At 36.2% G+C, this 12,084-nt stretch overlaps 1 long non-coding RNA gene across 1 annotated transcript in view; it reads left to right on the top strand.

The window, feature by feature from the left end:
* LOC118902455 overlaps positions 1–12,084 on the top strand; it is a 148,860-nt gene that overhangs the window by 127,983 nt on the left and 8,793 nt on the right. The gene's annotated exons all lie outside the window — the stretch shown is intronic.

Genomic DNA, 12,084 nt, shown 5'->3' with positions numbered 1-12,084 from the left:
TAGGTTCCCTGTATGCCCACTTTCTGGAGAGTTTTTAATCATAAATGGGTGTTGAATTTTGTCAAAAGCTTTTTCTGCATCTATTGAGATGATCATATGGTTTTTTATTCTTCAAGTTGTCAATATGGTGTATCACATTGATTGATTTGCATATATTGAAGAATCCTTGCATCCCTGGGATAAATCCCACTTGATCATGGTATATGATCCTTTTAATGTGTTGTTGGATTCTGTTTGCTAGTATTTTGTTGAGGATTTTTGCATCTATATTCATCAGTGATATTGGTCTGTAATTTTCTTTTTTTGTAGTATCTTTGTCTGGTTTTGGTGTCAGGGTGATGGTGGGCTCATAGAATGAGTTTGGGAGTGTTCCTTTCTCTGTAACTTTTTGGAAGAGTTTGAGAAGGATGGGTGTTAGTTAGCTCTTCTCTAAATGTTTGATAGAATTCACATGTGAAGCCATCTTGTCCTGGACTTTTGTTTGTTGGAAAATTTTTAATCACAGTTTCAATTTCATTACTTGTGATTGGTCTGTTCATATTTTCTGTTTCTTCCTGGTTCAGTCTTGGAAGGTTATACCTTTCTAAGACTTTGTCCATTTCCTCCAGGTTATCCATTTTATTGGCATAGAGTTGCTTGTAATAGTCTCTTAGGATGCTTTGTATTTCTGTGGTGTCTGTTGTAACTTCTCCTCTTTCATTTCTAACTTTATTGATTTGAGTTCTCTCCCTCTTTTTCTTGTTGAGTCTGGCTAATGGTTTATCAATTTTGTTTATCTTCTCAAAGAACCCGCTTTTAGTTTTATTGATCTTTGCTATTGTTTTCTTTGTTTCTATTTCATTTATTTCTGCTCTGATCTTTATGATTTCTTTCCTTCTGCTAACTTTGGGTTTTGTTTGTTCTTCTTTCTCTAGTTCCTTTAGGTGTAAGGTTAGATTGTTTACTTGAGATTTTTCTTGTTTCTTGAGGTAGGCTTGTATAGCTATAAACTTCCCTCTTAGAACTGCTTTTGCTGCATCCCACAGGTTTTGGATCATCATGTTTTCATTGTCATTTGTCTCTAGGTATTTTTTGATTTCCTCATTGATTTCTTCAGTGATCTCTTGGTTATTTAGTAACGTATTGTTTAACCTCCATGTGTTTGTGTTTTTTTCCCTGTAATTCATTTCTAATCTCATAGCGTTGTGGTCAGAAAAGATGCTTGATATGATTTCAATATTCTTAAATTTACCGAGGCTTGATTTGTGACCCAAGATGTGATGTATCCTGGAGAATGTTCTGTGCTCACTTGAGAAGACAGTGTAATCTGCTGTTTTTGGATGGAATGTCCTATAAATATCAATTAAATCTATCTGTTCTATTGTGTCATTTAAAGCTTCTGTTTCTTTATTTATTTTCATTTTGGATGATCTGTCCATTGGTGTGAGTGAGGTGTTAAAGTCCCCCACTATTATTGTGTTACTGTCGGTTTCCTCTTTTATAGCTGTTAGCAGTTGCCTTATGTATTGAGGTCCTCCTATGTTGGGTGCATATATATTTATAATTGTTATATCTTCTTCTTGGATTGATCCCTTGATCATTATGTAGTGTCCTTCCTTGTCTCTTGTAACATTTTTTACTTTAAAGTCTATTTTATCTGATATGAGTATAGCTACTCCAGCTTTCTTTTGATTTCCATTTGTATGGTATATCTTTTTCCATCCCCTCACTTTCAGTCTGTATGTGTCCCTAGGTCTGAAGTGGGTCTCTTGTAGACAGCATATATATGGGTCTTGTTTTTGTATCCATTCAGCAACCCTGTGTCTTTTGGTTGGAGCATTTAATCCATTCACGTTTAAGGTAATTATCGATATGTATGTTCCTATGACCATTTTCTTAATTGTTTTGGGTTTGTTTTTGTAGGTCGTTTTCTTCTCTTGTGTTTCCCACTTAGAGAAGTTCCTTTAGCATTTGCTGTAGAGCTGGTTTGGTGGTCCTGAATTCTCTTAGCTTTTGCTTGTCTGTAAAGCTTTTGATTTCTCCATCGAATCTGAATGAGACCGTTGCTGGCTAGAGTAATCTTGGTTGTAGGTTCTTCCCTTTCATCACTTTAAGTATATCATTCCACTCCCTTCTGGCTTGTAGAGTTTCTGCTGAGAAATCAGCTGTTAACCTTATGGGAGTTCCCTTGTATGTTATTTGTCATTTTTCCCTTGCTGCTTTCAATAATTTTTCTTTGTCTTTAATTTTTGCCAATTTGATTACTATGTGTCTTGGCGTGTTTCTCCTTGGGTTTATCCTGTATGGGACTCGCTGCACTTCCTGGACTTGGGTGGCTATTTCCTTTCCCATGTTAGGGAAGTTTTCGAGTATAATCTCTTCAAATATTTTCTCGGGTCCTTTCTCTCTCTCTTCTCCTTCTGGGACCCCTATAATGCGAATGTTGTTGCGTTTAATGTTGTCCCAGAGGTCTCTTAGGCTGTCTTCATTTCTTTTCATTCTTTTTTCTTTAGTCTGTTCTGCAGCAGTGAATTCCACCCTTTTGTCTTCCAGGTCACTTATCTGTTCTTCTGCCTCAGTTATTCTGCTATTGATTCCTTCTGGTGTATTTTTCATTTCAGTTATTTTATTGTTCATCTCTGTTTGTTTTTAATTCTTCTAGATCTTGTTTAGCATTTCTTGCATCTTCTCGATCTTTGCCTCCATTGTTTTTCTGAGGTCGTGGATCATCTTCACTATCATTATTCTGAATTCTTTTTCTGGAAGGTTGCCTATCTCTACTTCATTTAGTTGTTTTTCTGGGGTTTTATCTTGTTACTTCATCTGGTATATAGCCCTCTGCCTTTTCATCTTGTCTATCTTTCTGTGAATGTGGTTTTTGTTCCACAGGCTACAGGATTGTATTTCTTCTTGCTGCTGCTGTCTGCCCTCTGGTAGATGAGTCTATCTAAGAGGCTTGATGGGAGGGACTGGTGGTGGGTAGAGCTGACTGTTGCTCTGGTGGGCAGAGGTCAGTAAAACTTTAATCCACTTGACTGTTGATGGGTGGGGCTGGGTTCCCTCCCTGTTGGTTGTTTGGCCTGAGGCAACCCAACACTGGAGCCTACCTGGGCTCTTTGTTGGTGGTAATGACAGACTCTGGGAGGGCTCACACCAAGTAGTATTTCCCAGAACTGCTGCTGCCAGTGTCCTTGTCCCCACGGTGAGCCACAGCCACCCACCGCCTCTGCAGGAGACCCTCCAACACTAGCAGGTAGGTCTGCTTCAGTCTCCCTTGGGTCACTGCTCCTTCCCCTGCATCCCGATGCGCACACTACTTTGTGTGTGCCCTCCAAGAGTGGAGTCTCTGTTTCCCTCAGTCCTGTCGAAGTCCTGCAATCAATTCCCACTAGGCTTCAAAGTCTGATTCTCTAGGAATTCCTCCTCCTGTTGCCGGACCCCCATGTTGGGAAGCCTGACGTGGGGCTCAGAACCTTCACTCCAGTGGGTGGACTTCTGTGGTATAAGTGTTCTCCAGTCTGTGAGTCACCCACCCAGCAGTAATGGGATTTGATTTAACTGGGAATGCGCCCCTCCTACCATCTCATTGTGGCTTCTCCTTTGTCTTTGGATGTGGGGTATCTTTTTTGGTGCGTTCCAGTGTCTTCCTGTCGATGATTGTCCAGCAGCTAGTTGTGATTCTGGTGTTCTTGCAAGAGGGAGTGATAGCACATCCTTCTACTCTGCCATTTGGTTCCTGAAAATGTCATTTTATATTGCATGAAAATTCTTTCCTTTCACCTGAAGTTGTTTCCTAAATGCCCAAGTACTCTACTACCAGCTGGATTTTTAAAGAGGGTCCACTATTTTCTTGTTGAAGAGGCAGGTTGTTCTTTTGACGAGTATATATCTTAAGGCCATTTTGTCAACACTTTATTTGATGGACTGTCCATCAAATAAAGGAAAACTAGAAAACTGGGGACTGGATTTAGTTTAAAAAATACTAGGACATCCTTATTTCAAATGACAGTCGAGTAATGGAAAATGATAAATTGAAAGCTGTTAGCATTAGTTCCATCTTCATTCAGTATCACTATGACCTTCTACAGCCTGTTTAAAGTTCACATTTATTTAACTGGAAAAATGAATAAGTCTAGTATCAGGAGCAAGGTGCAAGGCATATAGCTTTTCTTCCAACATGCTGTGTGATCTAGGACACATTCCTTAATTTTTCTAAGCCTCAGTAACCTCATCTGTAAAATGGGAGTAATTAGAAGTACTAACTTCATAAACTTGTTTTGAAGACTAAATGAAATGATGCCTTTTGAGCATTTAACAGAAATCTTGTCACATCTTAATCACTTCATAGATATTACACACTATTACTGTAATAATACTGTACTTTTCTTTATGAATAACTTATTCTCCAAATTGTAAGATATTTGGGATATATTTTACATTTAAACTATATATGTTTTTATTTTTCAAATTTACGTGTTGTAAAGAAAATTGCCTTATTTCATAAATTGTTTCCTGTAATGTGCAGTTGTAAAAGATAAATATTGATGTTAAACATGCTAGTAGGTTTGCTAAGTGAATAGGACACAATGATGACAAGAAAGAACAAAATGGATTGAAAATGAGTATTATTTAATGCAAATTGAAAGAAGGGCTATATTAGCACATATTCTGTTTTGGCCATGTCAGCCATAAAATATTTTAAAGAGAGAAGAGCAGCCAAGCCCATGTGAGAAGGAGGAAGTTGAACGACAGAGAACAAAGAAAATGTTTAGTTACTAATTCCAGGATGGAGATGAGGTCAAGATGGTAGTTAGAAGTCCAGGAAACAAAATATTGGTTGACTTTGAATAATCAAGTTTTGAGCTGAAAATATTAGGCATATGGGACAATATTCCAAAGAACCAAACAACAACATCAAAAATTCTTTAAAATTTTCATGTTTCTGACAATGTCTCTGAAAGAATGAAAAGTCTAGGTGCTATTAAAATTAGAAGTAAAGATGAAACTTGAAGATAAAACAGTAAAGACTTGCAAATTAGTAAAATCAGTGAATAACTCTTTAATTGATTCATTCATGTACGGATGAATGCACTTATTTTATTTACCGTGGCCTTATGAATGAAATGCAAATGTTAGAATTGAAAGGAAACACTAATCTAATTCAACATGTAATGCTTGAGTCCTGTTCTAAAAGAGGCACATTAAATAAAGATAAGCTGAACTTAGAAACGTATTGAAATTGAAATTGAAATCGGTGACTTAAAAATGTGCGGATTCTCCAAATACAAACAAAATATCCCTATCTTGTCCAGTAGGTGGCAGTCACCCATATGAAAACCAGAGTCTTCCAAGGGGATCTCAGTAGTCCCAGTCTGTGCTTAGCAAACTTCTTCATAAGTCTTACTATTCAATGATGTTAAAGATGCCTATACTGTGCTTTCCTCTTTTGTTTCTCTGTACTTCAGCACCGTAAAATTCAGGCAAGATTGTGGTGAGAGAAGATAACCTTGCATACCTTCCTCTATTCACAGGCCACTTAGTGGCCATTCATTAAAAAATATTGTACTGGTCATTTTCCAAATGCAAGACAGGTAGTTTGGTGCTAGGGATAGAAATATGGACTAACAAAGTCATAACACCCAAGGAATTGGAAGGAGGTTTTAGTCTAACTCAACATCCAAAGATTGAATCCTGTTTTAAGAGAGATGTTAAATAAAGGCAAGCTACCACAAATATTTTGTTGGAGCAAAAATAAGTCAATAATTTCAATAACTGTAATAAGTCATATGATTGAAATATGAACAAAGGGTTATGCTAGGACAAAACAAGGAAAGACTATAAATCAGCCTCAGAGGGTTAGGGAAGGCTTCCCACAAGAGATAATATTTGTGTTAAATCTGGATTGCTAAACATTGAGTTCAGGCATGAACTGGTTGAAGGAAAAGAGAATAATCTACTAAGAAGCAGGTAAAGTAATTACAAAGACATAGTACCAGTGAAGAACTTGATGTTGTCCATTACAGTCTTACAGAGATCCACCCAGCTAGGAGCTCTCTACCAGGTGACTGGAAATATGTCTGGACTTCAGGAGGGATTAAAGCTTAGGTTCTGGGAAAGCCCAGGCTATAGTAGAGTGATAAGGAGTTCAGCAAATGCTGAGGATGAAACCCTTGTAAACACTAGTTTTTAAGAGGTATAATCCTGACTAATCAAAAAAAAAAAAAGAAGCATTTGAAGAGCTAGAAGAATTATAAGACTGATGTGTTTCTGTAGGCAAGGGAGAAAAAAATTTCAAGAAGGAAGTGGTAGCTAAAGGAGACAAGATCAGCAGAATGGTCACAAGAGTAAAACAAAAACATGTCCATTTTGTTTTGAAAACCACAAAATAACAAAAATCATTTGAATGGATAATGGAAATCCGAACCATATTATAGTTGGTTGAGAAAAAAAAAAATAAAAAAGTGAAGATGCAAGCATGAATAATTCTTGTAAGAAGTGACAAAGACTCTCTCTAAACTCTTGCATGGCTTCCAGCTGCTAAAGTCTTATCCCTAGCATGACCCTATCCCCTTCAAAATGCCTGCCCGGGAAAGCTCAAAGCTGCCAAATGAATGTGTTTTTTGTTACAATCAACACCTGAAGATAGGGCCCCTGTCCCCCAGTCTCTGTGGGAGGGTAGAAGCCTAACTTTTATAAGTCTTAGTGGAGGTTCTATCCACTGCAGTAAGACAATGAAAATAAATAAATCTATAGAGATTGAAAAGGGAGAATTAAAACTATTTTTAAAAGATGACTTGCTTCTACTTAGAAAAAGTGTACTTTTCTTAGAAAAAAATCCAAAACCATAGTATTATAAGGTAATTTGCAATGTTACTAGATACAAGGTCAATATAAAAAATCAAATGTATTTTAGATACTAGACATAAATAATTTGAAAATTCAATTTAGAAACAAATAATATTTACAAGACATCAAAACATCGAATACCTAGAAATGACTTTAACAAAAGATGTGCATGACCTCAACCAAAAAACTACATGTTATTTCTTAGAGAAATCAAAGAAGATCTAAATAAATGGAGAAAGTATTATCTTCATATATTAAGAGACTCAATGGTTTTAAAATCCCAGCTCTCTCCAGCTTGATATATATTCATTGCAATAGTGTGAAATTGAAATGCTGATTCTAAAATTTATATGGCAATCGAAGGACCTAGAATATCCAAGGAAATCTTGAAGAACAGCAATGTTGGAAGATTTTCATTACTAGGTATAACAAATTATTATAAAGCTACAGAAGTAAAGGCAGGGTGGTATTGATTCAAAGATAAACAAATACACTAATAGAACAAGAATAGAGTTTCCAGAACCAGACAAAGTTTACATGTTCACCTGATACACAACTAGGACCCCAAGGTAATTCAGGAGCATAAAGCTTATTTTTCCAATAAATGGGTTTTGGATACCTATTTATTGGGTCAATTAGGTATGTATATTCAAAACTAAATCATGACCTCTGCTTCATAACACGTAATACACATTGCAAAAGGTACAGACTTAGAAGAGAGGGGTAAAACAATAAAGCTTCTAGATACATCTCTATGGTCTGAAGTAGATGAAGATTTATTAAGTGGGACACAAAAGCACTATCCATAAAATAAAAGTTTTGTAAGCTGGACTTCATTTAAAATAAAAACCTTCTGTTTCTAAAAAGACAAAATTACGAATATAATAATGCAGGCTATATACTGAGAGAAGATATTCACAATATGTGTATCTGACACAAACCTAATTTCAAATTATATTTAAAACTATTAGAAGAATGACACTGACAATTCAGATTTTTTTAAATGAGCAGAAAACTTGAACAGGCCCTTCATAAAAAAAGATCCTGATAGCCAAAACGTATATAAAAAGAAACTCAGCATACAAAGTCATCAGGGAGATGCAAATTAAAACCACAATGAGATACCATTATATTTCACCTGAATGGATAAAATGAAGAATTGGTAATACCAAGAGATGACAAGGATGTGGAGCAATGGAACAATTAGAACTTTCATACAGTGCTGGTAGGAGTAAAAATGTCAGAAACACTTTAAATAATTGTTTAGTAGTATGTACCAAAGACACACACACAAAACATATCTATATTGATATCTATATATATCTCTATATATCTTTGAACCTTTGATTCTATTCTGAGTAGATCTACAAAAGAAATGAGTGAATGTGTTCACCAAAAGCCTGTATTAGAATGTTCATGACAACATTACTTGAAAGCCTCATTCTAAAACCTCATACTGAAAACAACAGTAGTGTTCATGAATAGTAGGATAGATAAATAAATCGCAAAGTATCCATTCAATGCAGTTATGTAGAGCAATGAAAAAGAATGGGCTATTCCTACACACCTGAACATGACTGATTGATACAGACATAAGCTGAGCAAAAGAAGGCAGGCATAAGAGTATATAATATTATGTTGAAATTAAATTATGAAATTAGGAAGAACGCAAAAACAACCTATGGTGATAGAGATCAGAATAGTAGTTTCCTTTGAGTGATTGTATATGCTGTTTGGGCAAGAGAAAGCCTGCTGGAGTGTTGGAAATGTTGTTGATTACATGGATATCTGTACGTGTGTGTGTGTGTGTTGTGTATATAGAATATGCATATATGTTTTATATATGTAATGTGTTGAGTACATGGATATATATGTAAAAATATCAAGTTGTATACTTACGATCAAACTGACGCCTTATTTTATGTTATTGTATCTCAATAAAAAGACAAATGAAAAGAAAGTAGAGGAGATGGGGAATAATTAGAACAAGGCCCTGGAGATGGCTGAAGGGATGGGATTAAAAACACAGGTATTAGATTTTCTTTGTAAAGGAGGAATGAATGCTACCACTTTCTCTGAAATTTGAGGGAAGGAGATAAGCATAAATATGAATATTAATTTGGGAAGAATTTTATTTTAAGTGAAAAGGAGTGGAAATATAAGGAATTCAAACTATTGATGGCCACAGGGCGTTAGTGGCATAGAGGTAGTAGCCCCTGCTCTAGACTGGTACTAGTTACCAGCAAAGCACAGAGGTCACGTTATGCCACAGCATTCCCATCAGGTACTTCAAATTTCCATTTCATTTCCTTTCATTTATTTCTGAAAAATGTTCCTCACTTCATTTCTACTCTCAACTTTATGTCTCTATGGGAATATATGTGTGCATATGGCTGATTCACTTTGTTGTACACAGAAACAGAGCACTGTGAAGCAATTATACTCCAATAAAGACGTATTAAAAACAAAAAGACTAGCCAAGAAAATTATGCCCACATATAACATCTCAAAAAATGGCATCATGTCACTTTGGAATCTGATGTTTATCCTGCGATTTGTTCTACTGCATTTCTCTCAGTATTACCAAGATAAGGTGCTTTATATTAATGTACTAAAATGACAGGAGCTCTATAATTATTTGTTTGGAATCTATAAAGTATAAAGAAATCTTCATCTAATTTGAAATTAAATAGCCATTTACTGCATCCACTGCAAAAAAAAAAGGAAAAAAAGCATCAATTTATTTCCCCTTCAAGTGGTGGACACTAAGGAAGCCAAGAATTTCCAAGACAAGAAGTGCTTTTCTCAGATTTAGGAGATGGGAGAGCAGACCAGCCGGATTGTCATGTTTCAAATGCACATGAACTGGCTCCGTGAAAGGTCGGGGGCCATCTCTGTGAGAGGAACACCAGCGATACTGCCTTAGATTTTTAGAAAAGACAAATAGCCCTGTTTCCGCAGAGAATGCTGGGGAACTCTCTGGGGAAAGAGAATATATATAAAGCATTTTATATACTTTATATATAAAGTATAAAGCATTTAAAGATAAATCAGTCTTAACTGCTCCTAGATGTTTTTGATCTCTAATCCACAATGCCTCACCAAAATCTAGAACCAGGAAGTATAATTATTCGAATAGCCCAAATCTGGCCCAAGTATGAAAAATTTCTTTCTCAGAATTAGCAACACAGTGTTCAGGTTTGAGTCATAGCTCCTCACCTAGGATAAGGGTCATTTTCTGGATATGAAGTAACAGATGTAGACAGGAGAGAAATCTCTGTGTCTAAGGGGTTTAGGGTCAACATTACATAAATTACCTGTTTATACAGGTTGCAGGGGTATTCCTTCTATCTTAAAATTAGTCTAGTTTCTAATCAGTGAGGATGTTTGCTTCTGGCTGCGATGATAATGTATTCTTTGACCCTCCCCGCCCACACACACACACACACACACACACACCATCAGTGAAGCAGAGGTTCATATTCCCTCTAATATTTGCTGCTTTATTTGATCTTCCAGTTCCATCTGGAGCTACTAAGGAAGTTGTTTCTGAAAGCCCTAGAGTAAGCAATGGGAAGTCTCCCTGCGAAATCATGATTCAGAGGCCTGGGGACAGTTGGGTGGTACCAAAACCCTTCAAAAGACTTGATCAGATTGAAGCAACAATGGCTGTCTGCCCTACCAGCTGCCAGGAGATACATCTGTAGGAAATATTGTTACTGGAGAATAACTGGGTTTTACTCATCTGTATATAATTTGAAATTCAACCTCTCACATTTCAGAAAAATAGAGCTTAATGCTAAAACTGCCTCAGTATGCTTTGTGCTGAAAACTCCACGAGGCAGTACTAGGCAAAAGGAGTTAGGATACAGATTATGCTCAAAGGGAATGACCTATAGGTTCAATAAAATAGCCAGGAGTAGTGGCTGTACACACTCTGCAACAGCATCAGACAACAAAGAAGCCTGTTGGAAGATGCTCTGGGCTTTTATCTTTACAATAGCTCCTTATATCTGTATAGCTCTCTAAAGATTACAGAACACTTCAAACACATTATAACCACCACCTCACCTCCATCCTCCAAAATCCTATAGCAGGAAAACCAAGGAGAAGAGTGAAAAGGAAACATAACTGTGGTTACCTATGTCCTATTTCTGCAATGGCATTTTGCAATTTCTGTCAGTCTTGTTTTGTTGCCAAAGGGTGAGGAGAGATTCTTGAAATGTCATGAGTTCTTGCTTATGGTTACCTTGTTTTCTTGATTAACTATATTTGTAAACACCTAATTCAGGGCTCCTTCATTTTGTCACTGTTGACATTTGGGCTGAGATAATTCTTTGTCGTGGAGGGTGTCCCATGCATTGTAGGATATTTAGCAGCAACCCTGTTCTCTACCCACTAGATGCCAGTAGTTATAAATGTTGGCAAATGTTGGTAAATGGATTGGGAACTGGAGGGAGAGAGATTAATAAGGCAAGAGAACATAGTAGCTGCTTTGATTCAAATAAATTCTTATACAAAGAAATTCATGTTAAAACTTGAAAGAATTGTTACTTAACAAATCTGCTTACCACACACTAAACAGAATATTGTTGATTCGTTTGAACATCAAGTAAACAGATAAGTTCCAACATTTATTGCACCAATGATTCTCTTTGCTATATTGTGGGAGAATTTGTTGTAACATTTACTTTAGTATTTCTCTACATTTTAGAGTTCATCCTGATACAAGGTCTTTCCAAAAGGTCACAATTGGGTTCCTCATTCTTTCTACCCTCTCTTTCCTGTAACTGACTCAGAAGACATCACATCTGACTAGAGTTACATTATACAGAACTCCTGCTGAATCTTTTGATTCACATGTTTTCTCTTCCTTTTTGTGAAAACAGAACCAACATTTGCGTAATCCCTTACAAACTAATGATAAAAGACAGATGTTCATTCCTCAAATCCATGTATTTCAAGAGATAACCTTAAAAAAGTTTAAATAATCTCAAGTGGAAAAAGAAACTCATCAAAGACAAGTGAGATAGGGAGGATGGGAGGGAGACGCAAGAGGGAGGAGATATGCAGATATATGTCTATGTATAGCTGATTCACTTTGTTATACAGCAGAAACTAATACACCATTGTAAAGCAATTATACTCCAATAAAGATGTTAAAAAAAAAAAAAGTCAAGTAAGAGCAAAAATTTCTAGAATTAAAATATTTGATAGAACTTTAAAAAGGAATCAATGAGAATAAGGTGTTAATAAATG

Source organism: Balaenoptera musculus, chromosome 10 (assembly GCF_009873245.2).
Source record: "Balaenoptera musculus isolate JJ_BM4_2016_0621 chromosome 10, mBalMus1.pri.v3, whole genome shotgun sequence".
Classification (NCBI taxonomy): domain Eukaryota; kingdom Metazoa; phylum Chordata; class Mammalia; order Artiodactyla; family Balaenopteridae; genus Balaenoptera; species Balaenoptera musculus.
This window is presented reverse-complemented; position numbering and strand designations above follow the sequence as displayed.